The sequence below is a fragment of the Anser brachyrhynchus genome (assembly GCF_964034855.1).
Source record: "Anser brachyrhynchus genome assembly, chromosome: 3".
Lineage (NCBI taxonomy): Eukaryota > Metazoa > Chordata > Aves > Anseriformes > Anatidae > Anser > Anser brachyrhynchus.
The window spans coordinates 18,093,631-18,111,695 of NC_137696.1; positions in this window are offsets into that span (position 1 = coordinate 18,093,631).

Here is an 18,065-nt window from a genome sequence, read left to right on the forward strand (position 1 = left end):
TTCCCGCAGAATAAGGTCATCAAATAGATGACTGATAGGATAGCTACAAACCCTCAGCTTTTCTTGTTAGATCCTGTCATGACGAGAACTTGTCGCTTGCAAGTTTTATCCAGCTGTGTTCTAGGCAGAGAGTAAGCAAATGACTCCATCAGAAGATTGCTTTATTTTTTCCTCTAGAGGTTTTAATTTTTTCTGCTTGAGTAAGTTTCTTAGTGGCTTTCTTCCACATAAGTCACTTTGTCTTTCACCAGCTAAAATTACTTCTGCAGCAGCTTGCCAATCCACCCAATCTGGAAGAATTAAGAGCATTGTTTTTGGAGCAAGGATACGTGAAGGTTCAGCAGGAAACACAGACATGAAAAAAAGAGAAAACTGATGTTTGGAAATCAGATGCAGAGCAGCCATTCGTGCCACAATGCTGTTTGCTGTGTGCGAGAGGCTCCTATCTTCCACTGAGCTCTGCTGTTTCTCCTACAGTGCTGTGCAGGTGCAGGCATCTGTGCTGAAAGATCCCACTGTTGGAAAGAGCGCTGAGTCTTGCTGGGTACTATTTATTCCAGTAAATTGCTTCCTTGTAGCACTGTTTGGGCATTAAATTATTTTTTTTCCAAGCCCTATGCATAGCAGGCATGGAGGAATTTCAAATGATCATTACTGTTCACGTGAAACTCTCTGTTTTGCTCATGTAAGGAAAACTGAACTTTCCAACTGTTTTCTAACTTGCTTTAATGTTGCTTAACTATATTTAAAAGGAGTTTTGCTCTTAATGGGAAAATCGTACATAGAAAGATTAAGGCACGAAGACTTAAAGTCTTTAAGATCTGAGGCTCCCCAGTGATGTGGTTGCAACAGAGTTCACACTTTATTTGGTTTCGAGCCCTCCTAGTTTGCAAGAGAGACCCTGAAAATACAAGAAACCTTACAGAAACCTCTCTGAGTCTGCAGGTAGCTTGAGAAAAACAGATGAGTGTGCTCTAGTAATTCCTATAGGTACTAATCCCAAAATTGCCCCTGTAGCACTTTGGTGCTGCAGGTCCATAAGGAAAAAGGTGAACAGGAGAAACTCAGCAACCTGCTGGTTAAATACCCTTTATTCCTGGGACAGGCACTCTGCCCCTGAAGATGATACGCTGACGTTAAAAAGGTCAAGTTTTACAGTTTTTGCTAATAAGCTGTAGCACACAGATGCCTAGTGGCAGGCAGTGTGGTGCAGTGGGAAAAGGTAAATTCTTTGCAAATAAGCTGTTTTTCAATTTGATTGATCGCTTTTTGGTAAGACAACAAAAAATGTGCATAGTGAGTACTACAAGTCCACAGGTTTCTGGGCAAGGAGCTTCCCAGGCCTAGGGCTGTCCTCTCAAGGACCTGGGGACCGAGGAGCTGTGTCAAATCCTGTTGTTGTCTCTAGGATTTTGGGCTGCAGTGAAAATTCCCACCTAGGACCAAGTTTCCCAATACCCAGAACAGAACTTCAGGCCCTTGCCTTTAAAAATACACCCCTACCTGAGCTCATTGCATCGGGTAGCCTGCTACATGAACAGCCAATTTCTTTTTTCATGTTGTAAGAAAACAGAAATGCTTCTGGAGAGCTCAAGTACTACTTATGTTTTTCTTCAAGACTAAAGATTTCTGTGACATCAAGATTGTTTTACTTAGCAATATGATTTTTATTTTCAGTCCTAAATGAAAAGTGCTCCTGTTACCAATTGCTGCAAGATGCAATCAAAGATCCAGCAAAACATGTTGAACTTTCCCCTTTTCGCTAAGTAGGGGGAAGAGAAGACTGTGGAAAGTGAGGTCCTCTTGGAAAAGCAGGCCAGGCCAGCAGAGAGCAGTATTTTATCAGCAACACCATTTCCCTAGGGACAGGGGGAAACAGTATAGTATTTGTCTCTTGTATATTAAACGTCCTGCACATATATTTGTAAATGCAGCTTGTAATGTTTTAGCTGTGCTGCAGAGAACCCAGAAAACTGTAAAACTGTAATGCTGTTTTTTATTATTTGTTTATTTATTTATTCCTCCTGTGAAAGAATCATTTATGTGCACAGGTAACAGTTCTTGGTCTGCTCTTGGAAACCGCCCCCTCACCTCATTTGGGGCCCTGGGTGGAAGTATGGATAGTTTAAAAGGTTCTGCATTTGTTCTGAAGTTTTCTTACGTATAGTACTGTGGTCATTCCCATAATTAACTCAAGCCATATACTATGAGGTTTGTAACAAATTTTCCAGTATGGTGCCTACATATTACATATATTACATAAATGTGCATTCATACTTTGTGTGTTATATATGCCATACCTTAGCTAGAATGCAGGTTACTGGGGACCAGTTGTTTGAGAAGGGATCTCTGCCACCAGTTGATTCGTGGCCAACAAACGAGTTCAGGCTGCATGATGTGGACCTGGATGCACAAGTGTGGCTTCGAACATCTGCCCTCTGAGACCTGAAGAGTTATTTAAATAATGAAGACCCCCTGTATCCACTGGTGTTTCCTTCAGTGCTGCCCCCCCCCCCCCGCCCCCCCCCCCCCCCCCCCCCCGCTCTGCCTGGGGAATGGCTCTTTTGCAGCAGTGCAGGTGTGGGAATGTAAAAAACAGTTGCACATTTAAGGTGCAATAGAGTAACTCAGATGACTCCCTGAGATGTTTTGTTTAAAGATATTGGAGTTCATCTGCAAGCACACCAGGTACACATCCTCTCTAACGGCAGTGCAGAAGTCAGAACTCATGTCCCGTGGCAGACAGAGCTGGGATTGCCTGAAATATTAAGAACGGGTAACAGCAACTAAACCTACAGCTCAGATTGCCATCCAAGATCAATTTTCCCCCTTTATCTCAAAGAACAAATTTTATTAGTGCTGTCCTGCAGCAGAAAAATGCTGTGTTCCTTCAGCAGTGAAAACTAAGCTTATTTCCCTGTGGATTTGAGTCCCACAGCCCCTGTATCTCTCCACTACAAAACACATATCTGTAGCATTTGCTGAGACACTCTGCAGAGTCCCCACATCCTCCCCTTTACCCTGAGCTCCCACTGACCCTACAGGTACCTCTGCCATCCAATCGCCTACCTGAAACCCCAGGTGGCACCCACTATTCCTCTGATGTCTGCCTCCATGATTCCCCATCATTCCTCCCCAACATTTCTAAAAAGGCAGGGCTTAGCCTATCTTGTGGCTTCTCCAGAGCTGTGCCCATCCCTGGTCAGAGGGCTGCTGTCAGACATACTAGATAAATGCTGAGTGGCCATTTCCTTTCCCACAGAGAAAGCATAAGTAAGATTTTTCTCTGTTTCCTCTGGGAACGCGCCAATTTTTGACAAACTCATAAAAATTAAATCTCCCTGAAACACTTACGTTTCTGGCAAATGTGGCTGGGACTAGTACCTGGCTGAAAAGTTTTGGAGGAGCAGCATGTGTACAAGCCTCGTATTCTTAGAGCTCAGGATTAAAGCGCGCCTTTGACATGCTAACGTTATTCCTTCACTGACTGTTTTGCACTTCTCTCTCTCTCTTTGTTTATCTAGTGATGTGCCGATGTTTTTTGTGGTTTGAAGTAATATGTATTTTTTCTTCCAGGCTTTTTTTTTTTTTTTCAAGCTGTACATAATCGTGTGGCAATAAACTCAAACTCTGAAGACCTCTAGTATCAGGCCAAATTGGTATATTTTTCTCTGGCTCTGCAGGCTGGGTGTAGTACGGTATAACAGATTATATTTGTGGCTGTGTACTGGATTTGTCTGCAATAAATGCGGGACGGGCTCCACCATTCTGCAATTGTATCACAGAGGGTGTCTCCCAGGGGACGTCAATGACTTTTTCAGCTGTGGCTGCACTACCAGCAAATATGAACATCCAAGCATGTCTCTGTTGTTTCTCCCTGCTCTTTGCGAGCCACATGCAGAAGCGAGCAGTAACTTTGAAAATGCTGCCTCAGCGTGGTCTTTTTGGTGCCCTACAGGCTGAAGTTCTTCACAAATTTATCACGACCTACATAATTGACCTATATTATTTGTTAAATAGCTTGCGCTAGCTAGAAACATGAATGGGAATGGCTTAGTGGTTATTTATTTATACAGGGGTGCGCGTCTGTTTTGTGCAGTGATGTGTGTGGGGATCATGCCCAGATTTTCCCCTTCTGGACCCCTTCTATACATAACCTGTGCTTGTATGATTGGAATAAAACTGGAATTGATTCTGTTCTCAAAGAAAACAACAATAAAAACCATATTATTATTTTTATTGCTTTTCTAGGCAAGGAGCTACATCCGTATGTATGTCTGTAAGCAAGGCAGCTAAACATGAGGGAGGAAATAAAGCAAAATTTTCAAGTCTTTGACTTGGAGATCAGTGAGTAGGAGCAAAACATGTTTTGCACTTCAGTCACTTTTTTAGGGCACACCACTAGGGCCCAGGACTGGCAAACAGCATTGCTGCACCCTGCTGTTATTTGAACATTTTGTCATGAATGGGATTATTTTTTCTTGCACTTCTGCCTCACTTGCAGACCGGTAGGAGTCGTTTAAAGTCTGGACTGACGTTGCAATTCGGTGAGCGATAATACCTTTGAGTTCAATGGAATTGCACCTGCTCCCAGCAAGTATGAATTCAGCTTTTAATGTTTTAGAAGAAAACCCATCTGATTGGCCTCTAGGGGCATATTTGGATCACAGCTTTTAAACAGATGTCCGCTACTACAAACCCTACCAGTTATATTAACAGTGCTGTCAGGCGGTTTCCACTGCTGTGTCCTCATTCATTCAGACAGGGTGCACAGAGTGTAATCTAATTAAGGAAAATTCCCCAGATTTTTTTCATGTCTGTTATCAGTGCATTTTTAACTTCTTCAGATTCATTAGAAATGCATCCATCTGTGGGCTGTCACATAGCACTGTGCTACATATTATCTATAATTCCTTCTACGTGCTTATTTTAAAGAACAATTGAGTTGGGTGGAGAGGAGAAGTGAAAACAAACTGCTACCATTTTTAACTGTTCATGTTTTTGGGAATTGTTGCCTGTGTCTTATGCGGAGGATGGCAGTTGAAAATGTACGTTTTGCCTGTGAGTGTGTGGACAAAGCATGTGTTCAAAAAGGTATGTTATTCATTAGCTCAACTGGTTGTCTAGTGGCACAGGTTTGTCTAACTGAAGAGACAGCCTGCACCTTGACCAGGCTTTCGTTAATAAAGATTTTTATGAACTCGTCATAATCTTGGAGTCAGTTTTGAATATTTTGAGTTAGAGGAAAGTCCTTGCTCACCTTGTGGGACAGCTCCACCTGCAGAAAATTGATCTCAGCCTCTTCTGTAAAGCTTTCGGGACCTATTTTGGCATGATGTATGACAACAATGTTCAGAAATGAAGTTTTTTTGTAAAAATGCCCTGGTTTAAAAAAAAAAACATTTTGTGCATGATATTTGAATCCTAAAATGATTTACTGTCATCTTGAAGTTCCCCTTCTAAAACTAGGATCAGAACTGAAGTTTAGTCAGGTTGATCAAAGCCTTGTCCATATGGGCGTCTAGTATCTCCAAGAGACTCTCCAAGCCCTGTCCCAGACTCAACTACCTGTAGGTTAACGTTTGTTTCCTGATATCTAACAGGGACTTGTGCTGTCACCGAAGATCTTTGGGAAGAGCCCAGCTCCATGTTCGTTTCTTTAGGTAGCAATAAGGTCTCCTCTTTGCCTTCACTTCTGACGGTTGAAGAAACCAGTGCTGAGTGGAGGGGTAGGATCACCTCCCAGTCCTGCTGGCTAACATTTTGCTTACAACAGCCTAGGACAAGGCTGTTTTTTTGCCCTACAGGGGCATCCTGCTGATTGCTGGCCAGCTTGGGCCCCAGGGCCTTGTTGGTGGAGCAGGCCCCAAGCCTGTCCCCTTGCATGGCATCTGTCTGTCCTGGCACATGACTGAGCATTTGCCTTTCTTGGACCTCATGAAGCTCCTCTCAGCCCATTTTTCCAGTCTGCCAAGCTCCTGACCTCCGGCACATTGACTGTGACTCTCCAGCTTGGCATAGATTGCAGACTTGCCCAGACAGCGCTGCACCCTGTCTTCCAGGTCATTAAGGAAGACCTGGGCAGTATCAACACCTGAAAAATTCCCTCAGTAACCAGCTGCCAGTTAGACTACTGACTATAGATAGTAGTTGTGGGTTTTGTGTGGTTATTTGTACTTTTGTGTGATTTCTTTTTTTCCAACTATTTAATTTCATGATGATTTTTTTTGTGTCTTTTGATATTTTCAGTGATTTATATAAAGTACTTTAAAATTATGAAGAGCAAAAAAATGCAGGTGTCTGTCTTTCCTCAATATCGGTACTATTCCGTTGCTGGATGTGTATAGAAAAGAAAGCATGGAAATTAAACTAGTTGTGAACTCCCCTCTAATTTATAAACCAAGGGATCAACTCTTTAAATTATCCATGCCCTGTTGCCTGACCCTGTACACCAGCAAGGAACGCTTAGAGTCCTCTATGAGTCACTTTTCTTCTCTGAAACACTGTGAACCCCTCATTTGCTAGAAGGTACTAAAGTCTTATATATGAAATAATCACACAGAGTGGTCCTTGGAAGAAAGGAAGTCTTTTTAATTATTTGTTTCATGTCTTGGACCAACTACTGCTGAATAAATGTTAGTGGCAGCATGTTGTTAGCCTTCCATCCCTTATGCCTCCAATATTTCTAAACTTCCTTGAAAAAGTAAACTAATGTTCACTGTTTTAGTTCCTACAAAATGAATGTACTTTCTAGTGTCCCGGTGATGAGTTCACTGTTGGTTATAAAGTGCTTATTTCCGAGGTGAATGCAGAAGTGCCTGGGTGAATGCAGAAGTACCTGGGTGAATACTTACGGTCTGTTAGGGGAAGCAAACACAGGGAATCTCTGCTTGCCCAACCTGAGGCACTTTAAGAAGAGCTTTGTCCAAAAGCAGCCTCCCTGCCCTTTGAGGCCTTTTGGAGCACCCAGCTTGGGTACCCAAAAAAGCAGGCCCCAAACGTCATTAATTGCATTTGAATACAGTTCTTTCTCTTCTGTGCCACTTTTTTATTATTATTATTTATTTAATTCTCAGGAAATGGAGTTACTTACCTGTCTTCTAACATCATTTATTACCCCGAGATAAAAATAAGTCTATTCTTGCGGAGTATAATCTTAATTTCTGATGAGCTTGGTTACTTTGATATAATGAAGAATAAAAATTATGCTGTGAGATTTTCAGAAGTGACTTTTGACATGAGGCACCTGTGTGCTGGTTTGAACCACCTTAGTGCTCAACATGAAATTGAAACTCTTCTTTTTTTTTTTGGAAATATGCAACTGAGCAGTTTCTACATTTTAGAATATTAGAATTGGAATTGTGATTGACTGGAAATGTGGCCTATTAAAAAGTTTAAATATTTTGTTTGCTAAACTAATGCAAAGCTAGAAAAGTTTTGGATAGTTCTGTGAAATGAGAAATTATTTTGGTACTTCTTGCAGAAGTACTGGAAATAACCTCAGGGTGTTTCTGAAATTCTGGATCAAAGAGCAGACAAGATCACAATCTTCACCTTCCCCACACCCCAGTTGCTTTCCTCTAACCAGTCTGACAAACTGGGATGAAGGGGAACCAGAATCGCTGCTGGTGAATGGATGAAGGGGAGAGAGCAGAGGCTGTGTGGGCACGTAGTGGATGCAGGAGCTGGGAAGATGAAGAGGAAGACATGGGAGCTGTGCCAGCAGACTCCCCTACTCCTTGAGACCTTCTGTGCAGCCCATCAGAGCTACCTGGAAATGAAGCAAGACCCAGGACCTTCCCAGAGGTGTTAAAGATTGTCTGTGCTAGAGACCAAAAAGCCAGAGAATGAGGCTGGTGGAGGGAGGTCTCTTGGTGAGGGTACTGGCTGGCCTCCTGCAGTCAACGCGGGGAGCCCTTCCCGCCAGTGATTCAGCTGTTCGAAGGTCACGGCATCCCAGAGGGACAGAGGATGGATGGAAGGTTCCCAACACAAGGGAAAGGAAAATGCTTTGGGGTTGACCTGGCACCAGCCCGGCTGCTCGTCTTCTGTGGAAACCACTTCACCTCCATCTCATCCTCATGAATAACAGGGGTTTGAATTTACCAAGTGAAGTGGCCGGCCCCTCCAGCCCGCTATTCATTACTCCAATTAACAATCAGTTGCCTGAAAAATGGGCCAATCTGTTTCTTGGGGAGCCGCATAGAAAAATCCACAAGGCAAGCCAATTAGCATACCAGCCCTCACCCTCTAGGGAATTTCATTTAGTTGTTTGGTTGATCTAAGTACCAAAATATTGTTGTTTTGTTATGGAGCATATAATGTTTGTTAAATGACTGAGATCCCCTGAGGCCCATATGCTGCCGATATTCTCTGTGTCCTCCCAAGCCGGGAGAGGCAATAAGGCAAAACTGTTGTGTCCCACACATGGCCCCTGTATTTTCCTGGCAGGACACAGCAGCTGGACACGGGCAGAACAAACCTTCGCCACCCGGGGTGGGCGGATAGCTTCCCTCCGAAATAGTTGTACACTTGAGCAAGCCCATTGTCTGCCCAGAAAGCATTTCAACCGCCTCTTGTCGGGCAGCCGCCGCGTACAAAAAGCATGCAGAGCCGGCGCTCGGGCAACCTGTCTGCGCGGCGCATTGTGTGGGGGCAATTAGTTTGCAAATTGCCCGTTTGCACACCCGCGCATGAATTGGTTGGGTTGCTCCCACAGGATTTATTATTATTATCATGATTATTAAGGAAGGCCCATGAATAAATAAGGTAATTTGGCCAAACGCCTTTCTCCCCGCACACATACGGCTCCTGCCTCTTCCATGGAGAGTAAAGGCCATGGGTGGGATCCCTGGGTGGAAAAGAGCAGTTCCCAGGGCCTGTGTGTTTCTAAGCCTCTAGGCTGATGCCAGAGTACTGGCAACATGTGTTGTGCAAAGTTTTTTGTCAGTTTAATAGCTTTTTTTAAAATTTTTGTTTCCAGTGAGAGAAAATATATTAGAGCTGTCAGCTTGTACTGCCATTGCTGGTGCACACGCTTTGTGCTTTGAGATGCAACCCCGGTCCTGCAACCGAACTGCTCCCTCATTCGTGAAGAAATCCTGTTGGGGTTTCAACAGCCAGAGAAGTGCCAAACACCAATCTGTGCCATCCAAGTGCCAGGCAGAATATATCCAGCCTGATTTGAAGAGGTCAGTTTTATTCTGGTCTGCTTTTGCTGGAGCTGGTGGAGTCACGTCAGAACGAAAGCAACCTGACTGACTGGACTGTCCTGCTCGGTCTTCATCCCACCATTAGTTCTCCAATGCACAAACCCAAACTGCAGATCACTGCTACTGAATCAGTAGAAGAAAAATATAAACGAAATGTGACTCAGTCCATCATACTTTGGATTTTGGTCAGAAGTTTCAATGAATCTGTAAACACTTAATAAAGAATTTGTGTTCTCGCCACCACTGATAATCTCCACAGTTGTCTAAGGGTTTGATTATCTGTCTTTGAACCTACTGGTGTTTCTCCCCACAACAGCAGCACTTGGAAGGAGAAAAGCCCTCCTGAGCTGGGTTTTAGCTCAGCTGCCTGTCTTGCAGCCTTGCAGTCCCCAATGTAACTATTCAGCTCCTGCTATATATATCATGGCCTTCTGCACCGTAGGATTTCAGCCAGAAGTCCAGACCCTTGGAAGTCCCAGGGATGCTGCTGGGTTTGTGTTAAGTTACAGAAAAACAAGTTGTGGTCAGGAGATATGAATGGGCTACATGGACATCTGCATCTCATCTGGGAAATCTCAGAGGCTGCTATTGTAGATGCTCTGTAGGAGTAATTTTAACTTCAAGTAGTTGAATGAGTAAAGAAAGAAAACTTACTGGTCTGCAAGTATATTTGACAGCTGCAAAGGTTTCTAAAAATACTTTTATTACAACAATTTACTCTTGAAATAGTTGTCATGGTGTCTGACTTTAAATGAAGGTCTGTGCATTTGCACTAGCAGGTCATCTGCTTTGTCCCCTTCATGCCTGGCTCTGCTGACCTGTTCTCTGACATAATTTTGCTTCTGCACATCTTCCTTTGCTGTGCTCAGCATTGCTATGCCTATTTATTACAAGGAAAAAAAAAAAAAAGATATAAAGAGCCCACAAGTGTTGCCGGACAGATACACCATGCCCGATTTTCTGGGGTGCTGTGAGCCTTCAGCATTCATAGCTTCCAGAAGGAATTGGGTAGATCAAGGCAGATATGAGAATCAGACCCATGTCAGATACCCATGTAACTGGTCTGAGGTAAGCAGTGAAGCATCCTGTGTCACTCCCCGGACAGCCAGCATCTTGCTGCATGAGGCTGGCCAGGTATGACCAAGGCAATAGGATTCCCAAGCTTTTGCAGTTTCATAGGACCCTTTCTTTTTTTTTCTTCGTCATACTAGTTGTAAGGTAAAATGCACGGACTCTTCCTCTTCAGTTGCAGAACTCTTTTGAAGGCAAAAGAAGGTGCATCTTTCCTGACCTTCTCCTCCACATTTTCACACGTATTATATTGCACACTGATTAGATGAGTTGCCTTTGACAAATCCCTCTCTACATCTCTGTCACTCAGTGCCCAGGGGCCAAAAAACAAACAAACAAACGAGAAAGAGAAAGAGAAGAGAAAGAGAAGAGAAAGAGAAAAATCTCTCTCTGCCTCATATCTTTGTGCCCTGATTTCCCATAATATCCTTTCTGTGGGGTGAATTATTTTGCCATACAACATGTATGTGACACCATATATCAACAACCAAGTTCCCAGTTGGTATAGCAAGAACAGACCATTATTTTGGCTGTAGGTAGCATTAGGGAATACATGGTGAAAAATATCTCCTTTCTTTCTTAATTTAGAGAGAGAATGCATTCCAACCATGGTTCAACCATTTCTTAAGCTGTTTCAAGCAACATCCCAAAGGACCATTTCCAGGCTCCATATTCTTCCAAGGAGATGTAGATTTGCATTTGGGTGTAGCTTTCTTAAAAATGATAATGCAGTTCTGCAGGTGGTTAAATTTTGCTCACATATCTGATCTGACCACATGCTATTTAGTGCTCAATTCATTTTTGAATACTCTGCAAATGTTACAAAAATCTAGTAACATTTAATATTATTTTGCAGCCCGTTGGTTAACCCAACACTGCTGGGTTGAGATAAGGCTGGAGCAGCTGAATTATTTGGCATTGATTTAGGGATTTAACAGTTGCCAAGTTTAAAATTTGGTTAATAAGGACACAACTAATGTTGTGTAACACTCTTTTTTAAAAAAAAAAAAAAAAAAGAATGAAATCAAATTCCTTCGAGAAGCTGTAGCATTATTTTATCAATATGGTTACATTCTTTAAGCCAACTCCTAATCTGATGAAAAAGGATCATTTATATTTTCTGAAACAGTAAAAACATACTTCCCTCATGCTATTTCCTGAATTCTTTACAAATTAAGTCTTATATGAGCATTCTAGGATTTCCCCTTGGAAAGTTAAGGAGCTGGTAGTTTCCTGCACTTATCACCAAAAGATGTGACTAGTGCTTCTTTCCTTGTTTAAAACTGCAAACATATATTGACTGAAAAAAAAACATATTCTGAACCATAAATGGGAACTTAACAGTCAGCCTACTGTAGGATATCTAGCTAATGAACAGGAGATATGTTTGCTCTTGGTAAATGTGGATGCCTCCTTCTTAATTTCCTTGACTCTGTTGGTCACAGTCTTTTTCAGTGCTGTCTTTATACTCCTGTGTCAGTACTCTTCGTTCCCTGCCTGTCAGGTTGTAACTCTTGGTGCAATGATTTCGTTTAAAACAATTAAACATGTGATCCTATGTTTCATACCGTTGACGGTCCTAAAATTTGAGGAGCTCAGGTTGTGCATGGGGTAATGAAGAACCAGGACCCACCTTTCTCGGTACAGGCCACAGTCCTTTGGTCACAGCTGTGATCCAAATGCTTTGGGGAATGGGTAACTGCTGCATATTATTGAAGACACGCAACCAAAATAATAATCGGATAAAAGGATCATTTATTGTCAAACGATTATGGAGCTGCATTATGTGATTTCATATCTTTTCCTTCAAAATCTCTGCATTTCAAACCAGCTTGTGGTTTTACTCCATGCCATTAACACTTTGGTATTACACAGGAGTATATTTCACATGGTAAATTCTGTGGAATATGGATTATGTTATCAGAAAATAAACACAAATTTCTCAAGTTGGCCTTGGCTCTGCTGGTGGTAATCAGGAAATTGCTTCTCCTTAAGCTACAACAGAGGATTGGATTCTTAAAAAACGAATAGGAAAAAATGCTTTTAGGGTGATTTCTTTACAACAAAAACATGATAGTCTTAAAGCTCAGTGATAATCTTTGTGAGGCCGTTCTACGTGAAGCAGGGGAGCAACCAGATTCCCAGCTGATGTAAGTCAGCGTAGTCCCATTAGCTGGCAAAGCTGGGTCAGCTCGCAGCAGCTGAGGATCCAGCCCTGTGGCTTGGAAGGAATCATCATCTTGCTGTCAAAACCAGGGGAAAGACTATAACAGGATTTTGTGAGGGCAAATAATATTAGAGAGAAAATAAGATGGGCTGGGGACCAAAGAGGAAGGCTGTTTCATTTGCCATTCACTGAGACCTTTTTTATTGGAACATGCACTAATGCAGGCAAGTTGTCTCCCAGTGCTGCTCAAGGCTGTTAACCTTTTTTTTTTAGTACTATATAGTATCTCTCACTGCAGTGGAGTTACAGTACACCTTTAATAACAAAACTCCTGAGTTAATCTCCTTTGGAGGTCTGCGTGGCATTACTAGCTATAATCTCACCCTTCCAGGTTATTGTCAATGCACTTATAGACATAAAACCTTCTTTGGGAGAATTAGGTATTTTCTCATTATGCACGCTAATATCTTTTCACTGAATATCACCAAATTTCCATGAAAATCTGTTTGACATTCACTAGCAAGTTGCAAAGTTTACCCAGTTGTTAAAAGAATCGTCTCAAATGAGTTGTCCTCTAGCAACCTCTTTTTTTTCAGGAATTATGCATGTGAGATACTCTCCAATGAACTGATGAAAAAAGGAAGCAGTTCTCCTTTGAAACAGGCAGATGAGGGATATGTGTGGAGAAGGAAATCCTGAAGGAGCTGAGTCCCTGCTGGATGCAGATCTCAGGTTGCTGGCCTGGAGGAGAAGACGGAGCCATTTTGTGACAGCAGCCTGGTGGTGACACCTAAAGTCTGAGACCAAGCCTAAAGCCTGTGTTGGATCTGGTCTTTAACCTCTGTGTCTCAGCTCCCTCAGGGAAAATAATGCTCCAGGTTTAGCAAACTCTGCAGGAAAAGGGCCCTCTCTTGCTTTGCCTGTCATGCCAATAATAAATAACTACAGCAAGGAGACCGGAGTGCCTGTGGCAAGAGGAGTTGCATCGCTAGCAGCAGCAGGCTTCTCCTGCCAAGGATGTGACCCCTCTTTGCACCACAGATCCCGTAATGGTCTTGTCCCCGTCTGCAACGTTGAGGAATCTGTGGGCAGCAGGGCTCTCTGGGCCCTGGGGTACCTGGGCGCCTGTCCCCCAGGCGCTGACCAGTGCCAGCTACCTCGCACTTCATCGCGAGGTGGATCAGGGAAATCAGGTCACAGCAGAGATGGGCTGCAGCTTTGCCATCTGCAGAAGAGTTCGAGAGAGTCCGACACGCAGGGTCGGTGGCAGGTGTCCAAGGCGCTGGGGGTACCGGAGGCTCTCGTCCCTCCTGGGTTACAAAGGACAAGGAGGACTCTTCTGGCAGATGGCGTCTCCGGTGTGGCCTGTGGTGTCTCGCCTGCACCCATATACAGCTGCAAACCCTGGTGTTTGTGTTCCTGAGATATCGTATTTCTGGAATATTTGTATTTATAGAAGCCTTTCTTGTGCTCATAGCTGAGATGTGGTTATGTGCCAAACTCTGAAACACCGTAAGTGGAACAAGCTGGTGTGTCCCCATTTCTCATCATGGCTTGAGCACAGCTGTGGAGGAGGAACAAGGTGGAAGATAGCATAGTTTTTAGGACCGTGGTGCTTGTAAGCTTTTTTACAGCTGCACTGTGGAAGATTGTCTCAGCTCTGAGGTGTGGGTGTGCAGGACAGACCCAGCAGGGATGTCCTCTCCACCTCCTGTAGAGATTTGAGTCGCCCAAGGGCTTGTTGAGTGCTTTTGGCCAGACTGCAAGTTGAACCGAAGCCTCTTAAGTGCTTGAGACAACTCGCCTCCACCTTCCCTTGCTAACTTGCTCACCTGAGGTCCTGTGTGCCATTCGGCTTGGGCGGCTGCCCAACACTGCGGAAATCCCAGACTGATCCGCGATAGTCTTGCCAACTAGTTTTGCTTTGGTTTTAATTCATTGGTTTTCCTTTCCGCAGAGTTGTTCAATGTGACTTTGCTTGAAGAGGGGCTGAAATTCCTTCACAGGCTCTGCACTGCCCAAGAGGAGGTGTAATTAAGCCGTCTGCCTCCTAAAATCATGGCCCACCTTCAAATAAACAGGGGAAGACACCAGAAGGGTTAAACACTTTATTTAGATGGCTTTGTTTGTTACGTTAGTGCTTTGCTTGTTCTGAGAATTAACAGAAGATAAGCTAAAAGTTCATTTATAAGAGTATTAAAGGATAATTATGATGGAGTAAATGCAGCGGGTCAAAAGGCATTATGATGAACAGAATCATAATATAGAGCTTGGGAAAATAAGCTAAAATGTACAATGCCTAACATCACTCAATGAACGCCATGAAACGTGTACATCTTTGGTTTTCTCTCTTCTTTATTTCCAATCTAAATTAAAGTTTCCTCCATCAGCACTCTGCCACTCGTGTGCGAACATGTAATGATAATCGATTGCAGTAACTTAAATTAAACTTTTGGGCAGGCACAAATATGTGACCTTTTAATATCAACAAAATGATAAAAAAGATTTGGTAGGAAATCTGTTTCAATCAGATTAGAGGAGAAGTGGGTAAAGCTGATTACAAGCCCGCTAAACACAGTATTTGGGCAGTATTTGTTCAGAAACAATAGCGTTAATTCTACTTTAACAAGTATTATCTGAAAAATCAATAATTAATGGGAACCCATTATCAACTTGTAATTTAGCACTCAGATTAAGTTGGGGGAGAAGTGAAAGCGAGTGGGCAACCTGCTTTTACTTGACCTGTCGGCCGATGGATTAGGGGGGCGGTGGCAGGTTTTGTGATTTTTTAAAGCAGAGGTGGTGGAAATTTGTCCATTTGGACCCCTCGCTGCTCGGCTTTGCACAGCCAGGTCGCTGCAGCCCAGGGCAGGTGCCTTCAGTGGCACCAGGTGCTGGGGCACGTGGGGTCCTTGCCCCTGAATCCACAGGGTGCATGGAGCCAACCCACCACGGAAAATGGTATGGATGGTATGGACGGCTGCGGTCTTCCCCCTCCTCAGCATCTTTCTGCACCTCTGGGCTGGCCCAAGAGCCCGTGCCCAAGCTCTCCCCTTGGCTGGCGGGTCTGGCGGTGGCATGTGTAAATGCACGTGAACCGCCAGATCTTCACCAGCCTGCTCCTCCCTCCCCCCCGCCGCATCAGCTCTATTTGGAGAAACAACCTGATTTGTCCTCCACGCTGACTTTGGCCTTAGATGTCGCATGAGCGGGGGTCCCAAGCGCTGTGCTGTCGGAGTAGGTCATTGCAACAGATGCCAAACAGATAATAGTTTTGCAAAGACAATATACTCGCAGAGGATACAGATGTTCTGATCAAGGATCTGTGCGCGTCTCTCTGGGTATCACTCTGCGTGTTTTCGGAGGCTGGAGCTGGCTTTTAGAAGAGGAGCATTGCTGCTTGCGAAATTTTGGGTGGACAACAGTGAGTCACCATTTCCACCTCGCTGCTGGCCTGCCCGTGTTCTCCTCCTGGTCAGAGGGCTTTCCTCCCCAGCTGGGTCACCTACCTGGTTGGGGGCAGAGCAGGATGCGGCTCGTGGGCTGCAGAGATTTGGTGGGATAAGGGAGGGAAAGGAAACAGCTGGGGACAGGGGAACACAGCTGGGCGTGTGGAAGGAGCTGGGTGCAGTAAAATCCTGGGGTGGTCCCACCAAAGTGACCACGCTAGTGGCATGTGTGAGGGACACCATGATGGCCTGGGTTGGGACGGGGGTTTCTCGACGAGCACGAAGGCAGGATGCTCTCAGCAAGGGGAACAGATTGAAGGCAGATTGTGTGGGTGAAGCAGCACCGTGCTCCGCAGCTAGGGAGTGGCTTCAGAAATGGCATTTAATCATTCAACATTAACACAAGACATCTGTCACCATCCCCGGCAGTGACGGGGCTACACGGCAAAACAATATGTTCTGGCTCTCCTAATCACTGGAAAAACACTACTTTTTGCAGAGAGTTCTTTTAGTGCCCGGCACAAATCCTTCTATTTTATTATAGCAATCCCAGCCAAATCCCCCAATAAATGGAGTTTTTATTAATGTGCAGCTGTTAAATGAGAAAAAAAAATAAAACTCAGAAATAAAAATGAATCCCTGAATAATCGGGCTGATCCCAGGCAGTAAGAACAAGCAGGCCGACCAAATACTTACAGCTTTTTGGTATTATTTAAAAATACGGTCGGGGCTTTTCTTTCGCCCTCTGTTTTATGTACAGGCCTGATTAGATTTTGCTCGGTACCATCAGAGCCACTTCTGTGCTTCTGTGGGTACAGCAAGGAGGATCGAGAGCTGCTGGGAGGAGGCTCACGTCCAGGGCGCAGTCTGATGTTGCTGTGGTGGGTAAGATGGGTGTGGGGCTGGGGAGAAAAGCAATGGGTTCAGCCTCAGCACTCCACAGGTACAGAAGTTGGGCTAAAGAAGCGCCAGGCTGCAGTTCTGCTGGCAACAAAATGGCCCAAAGGAGAGCGCTGAGCGAGCAGAGTTGTAGGGACCTGGTGGAGCCTCCATCAGATGTGTCGCATGTTTCCATCACATCCATCGCATGGTGGCAGGTAGCTGAGACCTCTGACAGCCTTGTGGGAGCCCACCGAGAGCAGAGCCTCCAGCAGGAGGGCAAAGCCAGCCCGGGCAGCTCCCCCAGGTGAGCACTGGCCACCAGGATGCTGCCTGCCACCAGTGGTAGGACCTTGGCCACCTGGGGGTGCTGCTGGGGGAAGGCAAAGCGAGAGGGAAAACACCCCGAGCAGATAGCACCCTGCCAACGAAATGGCACGACCACCTCCACTATTCTTTCTGATTAAATTAGAGCCAAAGTAAAGCCCTAATTCTTCTGATTAAAGCTTAGAAGTTAAGCTCTTTGGGCAGGATGCGTGCCTTGCCCTGTGCTCTCCTAAACCACTTTGTCCACCCAGTGGCAAGACACTAATAACACACCCCTATAAGTTGTTTTATGGGTGTATGACATTCCTGGGGGCATCCCATCACTTCTGTGCAATAAATAAATACCATATTGTGGTATTTATGTATGGCCACCCAGCTGTTTTCGGAAGGGCAGAGGTGGGAGGAACCACTCCAGGCACAGCAGAGATCCAGGTCTGCTGAGGTTTGAGCTTTCCCCAGAGGAATTGCCCTGGGAGAGACACCACAGCTTACAACTTCTGCCTCCAGCATCTTGCACATCTCCCGTCCCTCCTCCTCCTCTGCAACACGGGCAGAGGCACAGCCGGGTGTTTTTTGTCCCAGATCAATGTATTTACCCATGTGGAAAAATGTCATTACCACCAGGGCTCAGCTTTTCTTTCTCCTTGAACTGCTCCTGCAGAGAAAAAGCATCTCCCAGGTCTTCTGCAGCCTCCTCAGCTCCTTCACCTTTGGCTGGCTAAGCACTGCAGGAACAGCAAAGGAAGGGGTGCTGAAGAAACCTGATGGCCAGGCGTCCCTCCTGCATTGTCACTGGAGCCATCTGAGGCACGAAGCAGAAGGAAATGAGAGTGCCTGCTGCCGTTTTCAAATTGGAAGAAAATACTTTTTTTTTTTTTCACCTTCAAAATCCAGCAAAAACTCAGAGACTTGCAGACAATGATCCCACAAGGGGGATGCTTATTTCTTCCTCTTAATCCT